This window comes from Carcharhinus amblyrhynchos, unplaced genomic scaffold, assembly GCF_965287045.1.
Source record: "Carcharhinus amblyrhynchos unplaced genomic scaffold, sCarAmb.v2.hapA scaffold_38, whole genome shotgun sequence".
Lineage (NCBI taxonomy): Eukaryota > Metazoa > Chordata > Chondrichthyes > Carcharhiniformes > Carcharhinidae > Carcharhinus > Carcharhinus amblyrhynchos.
Window position 1 is genome coordinate 9897225 of NW_027649779.1, and position 8368 is coordinate 9905592.

Below are 8368 nucleotides of genomic sequence, written 5' to 3' on the forward strand. Positions count from 1 at the left end.
CTAAAGACAGATAAGTCAACGCCGAGAACAAAATAGTGAGGCTGAAATCATTTTGTATGCAAGAGCACACAACCGAATGGTTGTCACTAAATACTTACAACTTAAATGACCTTCAGTTGAAGCACATGAACTGTTTGGTGTTTTCATGCATTCATGGAAGGCAATGATGGGCTGAAGGTTATCACTGGGAAAACTGAAGGGGAATTGCTAAAAGAGATCATTTCTCCAAAGGGGGTTATTAGAAAATACAATATATAAAATACACAAGCACACAAATGTCTATGATATTTCTTAGGCATAGAACCGTAGAATTCCTACAGTTCAGAAGAAAGGCCATCTGGCCCACCGAGTCTGCGTCATACCCCAGGTCCTCCCCTCTGCCCTATCCCCGTTAGCCCCACACATTTACCATGGCTAATCCACATACTGTAAGGGAAAATAACGGGCAATTTTGCATGGGCAATCCAACTAATGCTATCTGTTGTAATATAAACGAGGGATGGGTTTTGTGCAATAATACAGAGATAGAGCCGAATGCACCAGGTATCGATACAGCAACTGTACTAATAAGAATACAGACTGGGCCCAGTTCAGTCATTACTGAGAGAGTGTACACAGTATATTACTAACCAGCGTGGTGTTTTCTTATCTAAACAGAGACATGACATACTTAGTTTTGACGAAGACAAGGCCTATTCTAATATAAGCAGGGGCAATGTGCGCTGTAATTTAAACTGAGACTGGTTCCAGCGTATCAGCGCTAACAGAAAATAGGGACATGATCTAGTGTGATATAAACAGAGATGTGACCCAGTGGAATAAAAAGTGAGGCAATGCAGAATAAAGCAATAATTGAGAAAGGATAATGTGTAAAATGAGCAGAGGTATGGTTTGGCACACTGATAAAAGAGAGAGCAGCTGGCGCAATAGAACTGTCTCCCAGTGTAATTTTGTCTGATTCTGGTCATTGCATAATATAAACTGAGACAAAGCCGATGCAGTAATTTCAAACCAAACCTTTAGATTGATATAAACTTTGACAGGGGCAATTGCAGAAATAAATAAATCATGAAACAGAATAATAATTAGAGACAGAATATTATTCGGTATAAACAGGGAGGTGGACTAGTGCAGCAGTGATTGAGATATTGTCAATGTTTCTTTATATGTGGCAGGTTTCAGCAATGTAATAACTGAGACGGAGCCTCGTGTAATGCAAACAGTAACATATCCAGGTACATTATCAGGAGAGAGAGGGTCCAGTGAAGTAACAACGGAGATATAGAGTTTCATGCCATTAGACGAGGATTAATTCCGTGCTGTCATATCTGCCAGAATGAACGGTGTAATGTCAAATGAGGCTTGGTGCAGTATAGCAACAACTGGGATTTTGTTGAGTACAAAATCAGCTGAGAATTATTATCATATAATCAGAAAAATTATTTCGTGTCAGAGAAACTGGGTCACGTTTAGGATGGACAAAGGCTGAGTCTACTGCAGAAATAACTGAGATGATCATCTGTATCGTGTCGTGCCAAAAAGAACATTTTCACTGCCACCTCCTGGACTATCTTTGTTATTGCAGGTGTTGTGAAATGCTGAACTCAGTTGCTGTTTCTTATTCCTTGATGGGCTGTATACCCAGCAGGTAAGGCTAGCATATATTGGCAATCGTTAATACACTGAATTTACTGGTTTTCTAGACCATCATAGAAGGCACGTAATCGCAAGCACGTGTGCGCCTGGAGTCACCTCTGGGACAAACTGGTGAATGATGGAAGGTTTCCTTTCCTGCAGGGCATTAGATAATCTGATATATTTCTTGTCATGGCCACAGTTACAGAAATGAACTTTAAATTCAAAATTGTAATTGCATTTTAAAGCCTTTTGTAAGTGGATTTGAATATATATATTGAGAAATTTGCCTACCCTCGGAATTACTCTCTCAGAAATATTACCACTATGACACTGTCTCGCTTTCAACACTGACAAAGTACTTACAGCAGAGAAGAAGGCATTTTGAAGATTCATGTATGTGTTGGCCCTTTAAAGGGGCAATTCATCCAATAACACTCTGTACCCCACAGTCTAGCATTTTGTTCATTTTCAGACCATGTGCAATTCCATTTTGAAACCATTAATTGTCTCTGCCTGCACCACACTCTGAAGCAGCACATTCGAGGTCTGGATCACTCACTGTCTGACAATGCTTTTCGTGATGTCTCCATGTTTCTTCTACCAATTTACTTCAACCCGCGTCCTCTGTGTCAAGATCCTTCTGCCATTGAACAAGACTGTGGTGCAGCACCGTATCACGTGGCTTTTGAACGTCCATTAAGATAAATATCCTCACAAGCAATCTCTGTCACACAGCATAAAATTCAAACAAGTTAATTGATCTGGATTTGACCTGAACAAATATACTCGGGCTGAATTGGTCAAGAAACATATAATTGGGATGATTCCTGCAGTGATGAAGAGAGTGAAGATATAAATGTTAAATGTGCTGACATACAAAGATAGATCGAAAATTTTGGCATTAGTGAGGGCATTGGATATATCTCGAATATTGTGCACACTACTTGCCTCCTTTTCTTAAGAAATATGTTAATGCGTTAGAAAAAGTTCAGAGGAGTTTCATTGAACTATTGCCAGCTATGAGCGGGTTATCTTATGAGGAAAGGATGGTGACGTCAGGCTTGTGCCCACGAGAATTCAGAAGAGTAAGAGGCAAATTGACTGAAACCTTCAAAACTCCAAGAGGTGCTAACAGTGTGGATGTTGAGAGGAAGTTTCCTCTTGTCCAGTGTTGTGCCTGTATTGGATGTGTCTCTGAGTGCAGATATCTCGGGTCTTGGTTCTGCGTCTGTTTCCAATGCTGTACTGTCCACGTGAGGGCGCTCTCTGATCACTAACCGAACATCATGGCCTCCTTTTGCACATAGTGACAATTTGCCGATATGAAAATTGGCGAAAAATAAAAATCCCATCGAATTACATTGCACCTTCCTGGTTCTTTGATTCAACCTTTAACTTCAATACATTTATTTGACACGAAATGCCCTCATTCTGGACTGAATATCTTTGAAATAGACAGCATTGAATTGCAAGCATGACTAACCAACAAAAGAATGCGAATCACTGGGAAATACACATCCCATGGCTCTTATTTTGAAATTGACCACAGTCAGCTTTCAAACAAAAGCTTTCAAGGGATGTTGATCATCACTGAATTGAAAACATAACTGACCAACAGAACGAATAAAATCTCCGGGTAACACAGATCACAATTTTCAGATTGGCTGTCGTCAGCTTTTACACAAAGTCAACTACATTTAAATGGAGGGGAATCAAGAACTATCTGTTGTTCACACTTGAGCTTTTTTCACTATGGGTGTGAAACATTCAGGCGCATAAAATCCGGCCCTTTACAGGAAAGTCCAGTAGATCCGAACTGAGCATCGATTCCCTCATCTGTCTGAGTGGCTTTTCCTGTTTCTTAGTGATGAAAAGCCATTAAAAAGATTATTCTGTGAAATGTCCGCCATTTCCACAAGTTCACTTACAGTATCACTTGTATCTGTCTTTTTGAGCACACAGTACTATCAGATATTTCAGATGGTGATTAACCATATGAGTCTGCAGCTGGAAACCCATTAAATTCTGTTGGAGCCTGAACAGGATGGGAATAAGTGCTCGGTGTCAAAATCGAGCTTTCCTGTCAGTGCGTCAAAAAGGAGTTTATTATTTTCCAGCAGACATTTGAGAGTGACATCAGAGCAATGAAAACATGCCTTTAACATCGAGGTTCGGATAATGTTGAACAACAAACTGAAATCAAGGAATGCTCCATTGCAGACATCAGAAAGCTAAAATTTGACTAAATGTTTCTGCCCGGTTTCGAACCGGGGACTTTTCGCGTGTTAGGCGAACGTGATAACCACTACACTACAGAAACAGCTTGAAATACATTCGAGCAAATCTGCCTGTCTGCAATGTTCAACTGCGCTGTGTTGCTGCAGGTTCCGATGGTTAGACTGAGAGCCCATGTCACTGAATTCAGGAAGATAACCGTTACTTTCAATCTGATGGTACAACATATCCCGAACATCAAAATTTAAAAGTGTCAGTCTCGAAAATATCGAAGGGAGCAATGATTTCTGCCCATTTATTAATGCGTCATTTTCATCTTCTTTCGAATAATCTCAATCAATTGCATTCAGTAAATTAGTCGGTTACTGGAATCGGAAACGAAAACGGAAAATTCTGGCAAGTCTCACAAGGACTGGCAGCAACTATAAGGAGTGAAAGGGGCTGACATTTCGAGTCCAGATGACATCTTGTCAACGCTCATTGTACAATTGTACTCTGTATATGTTTCAATATTTAGTTTCAGTGCACTCTGGGGAAATTCCCTTCCTGCACATGCGCCCAGGCAGTTACATTTTAATCTTTTAATATGTTGAATCTTGATGATTATCATTCACATCCTCACCCGTCAGACTTTCGGTTCCTTCTCCATTCGGGAACATTTTTGTTATTGCGTCTATTTTTCAATCACTCCAGCGCGGTGCGCTCTGGGAAAATACTACAGCACATGCGCGGTTCCGCCACCTGCCTCTTTATAAAAATATGTATTTTATTTAATTTTAATTCCGCTCCGGGCGGGATTTCCGGGGCGGAATTTCTCTCACTTTCTGCATTTCTGAACCGTCGCTTTTTCCTCGGCGGGAGGAGGGACTGAAGGTGACGTCACGGCAACATGGCGGCTGGCCCCGCCTCTCTACATGACCCGGATGTTGCACCAACGAGCAGCGGCCGGGCAGGAGTGGGCAAGAGGTAATATTGGGAGGAGCAGCGCCCGTTCGAGTTGCTGCGACCTCTGGTGGTCAGGAAGGGAAATAGCAGCAGCGCAGTCTCTACCCAAAGGCTTCCCCAGTTCAGCTGCTCATTGAGCGTGGTGACCTACAGTGAAATGTAGTGGAGTAGAATGTATTATTCATTTTGACAGGAGGAAGCAGCAAGGGGAATGTAAATATAAATTGCTGGGATTGGGCCAATGAGTTTATTTTGTTTCTCCAGGTAGTTCGAACTGACATAATGATCGCTCCTCTTTTCCATCAGGAAGGAATTTCAGCCCCTCCTAAATCTTGTGCTGGTCGGCAGCAATAAAGTCTACATTCCCTGCCCGGGAATTGAACACGGGCCGCGACGGTGAGAGCGCCGAATCCTAACTACTAGGCGACCAGGGAAGGTGCGAGCAGTTGGCTTAATCTGACCGATACATTGCAACGTTTTTCAAATTCTCCAGAACGGCTTGTCGAAGGAAAAAAAATTGTTTAGATCGAACAGGAATGACTCCTTCAGCCAACAGCAAATTACTGCAGATGCCGGAACTTAAAAAAAAACTTAAAATGCTGGAAAATCTCACCAGGCATGACGGCATCCCTGGAGAGAGAATGTAAGACAATGTAATTGAGTCTAAACTGCCCACTGAAAAGGCCCAACAACATAGTTAGTTCAGTGGGAAATAGGGATGGACAACAAATGCTGACAATGAAATCTATATTGTGTTAGCAGCATTTTATGAAAGAATTAATAATTTTCATTTTGTTTCATTTCATGTCAGACAGGGTGACATATTCAGGGATCTTATTATTTAAAACCTCAGCCCTTTAACTATTGAGACAGTTATGGTTCAGTCAGAGAAAAGTGATCCACTGTGATCCAAAAGAAGGAATTTTAGTTGCTGCAAATCCCACCTCAAAACGGAAAATGTTGGAAGATTCATCAGTTTCAACAGCTTCTGTGGAGGGAAAGAGAGGGAATGATACAGCTTGCTGACCTTTGACCCTAACTGGAAGAAATTGATGATTTAATGGTTTTCAAGCAAGTACAGAGTCAAGAAAAATAGAGACAGAGAGGATGGATGAACAAATAGGCTTTTGATAGGATGGAAGGCTGGCGTGATTGAATTACAATGGAGATGATTGTTGTTTCCACTGACACAATCTCGCAGATCTGGGTTTAAATCTCATAATAAATGGGAACAAAACCTCTCGTTGAGTTCAGCGCTAAACTCATTGCCTTCCAGTGATCTGGACGCAGTTTTCATTCACAACTGTGAGATGAACAACGTAGAAAGGAGAGAGAGACTCAGTTTGTGCCGTGACACTTCTGAAGGAACAGAGATCTGGAATTCACCCAGGAATGAGTCAAACTTTAAAAAGAAATGGCGCCCAACGTGGGGCTCGAACCCACGACCCTAAGATTAAGTGTCTCACGCTCTACCGACTGAGCTAGCCGGGCACATGCAGTACAGTGCTTTCCTTAACCTAAAATGCGTGGAGAAACTATGACTTTTCCATCTGGTGTCTCAGTTTATTCAGATTTCAACATTTACAATGAATCCACCGACAGAATCCCCAAAGTTTCCATCCATCCCTCTCAATCATCAATTACATCATTCACATCTTTAAATTCTTAGCTTCACCTCTCCCAAACAGAGTGTGAGAGGGGGGAAACTGGGATACTGAGACAGACAGTCAGCACCTTGTGGAGAGTGTAAGGGGGGAGGGGGCAGTGGGACACTGGGACAGACAGTCAGCACCTTGTGGAGAGTGTAAGGGGGGAGGGGGCAGTGGGACACTGGGACAGACAGTTAGCACCTTGTGGAGAGTGTGAGGGGGGACAGTGGGACACTGGGACAGTCAGTCAGCACCTTGTGGAGAGTGTGGGGGGGGAGAGGGCAGTGGGACACTGGGACAGACAGTTAGCACCTTGTGGAGAGTGTGGGGGGGGAGGGGGCAGTGGGACACTGGGACAGACAGTTAGCACCTTGTGGAGAGTGTGAGGGGGGACAGTGGGACACTGGGACAGATAGGCAGCACCTTGTGGAGAGTGTGAGGGGGGACAGTGGGACACTGGGACAGTCAGTCAGCACCTTGTGGAGAGTGTGGGGGGGGAGGGGGCAGTGGGACACTGGGACAGACAGTCAGCACCTTGTGGAGAGTGTGAGGGGGGAGGGGGCAGTGGGACACTGGGACAGACAGTCAGCACCTTGTGGAGAGTGTGAGGGGGGAGGGGGCAGTGGGACACTGGGACAGACAGTCAGCACCTTGAGGAGAGTGTGGGGAGGGGGGACAGTGGGACATTGGGACAGTCAGTCAGCACCTTGTGGAGAGTGTGGGGGGGGAGGGGGCAGTGGGACACTGGGACAGACAGTCAGCACCTTGTGGAGAGTGTGGGGAGGGGGGACAGTGGGACATTGGGACAGTCAGTCAGCACCTTGTGGAGAGTGTGAGGGGGGAGGGGGCAGTGGGACACTGGGACAGTCAGTCAGCACCTTGTGGAGAGTGTGGGGGGGGAGGGGACAGTGGGACAGTGGGACAGTCAGGCAGCACCTTGTGGAGAGTGTGAGGGGGGACAGTGGGACATTGGGACAGTCAGTCAGCACCTTGTGGAGAGTGTGAGGGGGGAGGGGGCAGTGGGACACTGGGACAGTCAGTCAGCACCTTGTGGAGAGTGTGAGGGGGGAGGGGACAGTGGGACAGTGGGACAGTCAGGCAGCATCTTGAGGAGAGTGTGAGGGGGGACAGTGGAACATTGGGACAGACAGTCAGCAGCTTGAGGAGGGTGTGACAGGGGACACGGGGACACTGGGACGTACAGTCAGCACCTTGGGGAGATGCGAGAAGGAGACACAGGGACACCGGGACAGAGACTCAGCACCTTGAGGAGAGTGTGAGAAGGACACATTGGGAACAGAACTCTTTATTCCATCTGTTCACACAACACGCCAAATATTGGCTGCCCAATCTGGGAGGATCCAACAGCTCAACCCACACCTGAGATCAGATGACCCGTTCCCTGAAAGGAATGCCCCAACATATATACAACACTCCTCTCCTGTAAATAACAACCCCCTACCCCCACTCCCAGTACATTTGCAAACAACTGAATATTTTCCTCTATTCACTTCATACGGGCTTGATGCAGAACCCACAGGATATTTACAATATAATACAGCCTACAGCTGATTCCTGATCCTTACGTCCATCTGACATAGACCTGATCAGGGGGAGTGACATTCTGCTGGGAGTTGATGCCTGGGGACTGGAGACAGTTTAAAGAGCCTCTCTGGAGAGTGAAGCCTCGATGAACCCTCCAACGTTTGATCCTATTCCCGCCCGTCGTCAGTAAACAATTTCGACTCCTCTGTCCCCTCCATGAGTGGAGGAGCTGCTGATACCAGGACTCCCACTAGTGTTTCCAGTAGGAGGAAAAACTAGAGCCAGAGGGAACAACCTCGGACTAAAGGGACAATCCATTATAACAAAGACGAGGAGGAATTTCTGCAGCCAGAGAG

General features: G+C 45.0%; 2 non-coding genes across 2 annotated transcripts; both read right to left on the reverse strand.

Annotated features, from left to right (window-relative positions):
* Window positions 1-3885: 3885 nt before the first annotated feature.
* trnav-aac (transfer RNA valine (anticodon AAC)) lies at window positions 3886-3958 on the reverse strand. Its single transcript has one exon. It is a non-coding gene; the product is annotated as a tRNA-Val (tRNA).
* Window positions 3959-6236: 2278 nt separating this feature from the next.
* Window positions 6237-6309, reverse strand: trnak-cuu (transfer RNA lysine (anticodon CUU)). The gene has a single exon. It is a non-coding gene; the product is annotated as a tRNA-Lys (tRNA).
* Between the last annotated feature and the right edge of the window lie 2059 nt (window positions 6310-8368).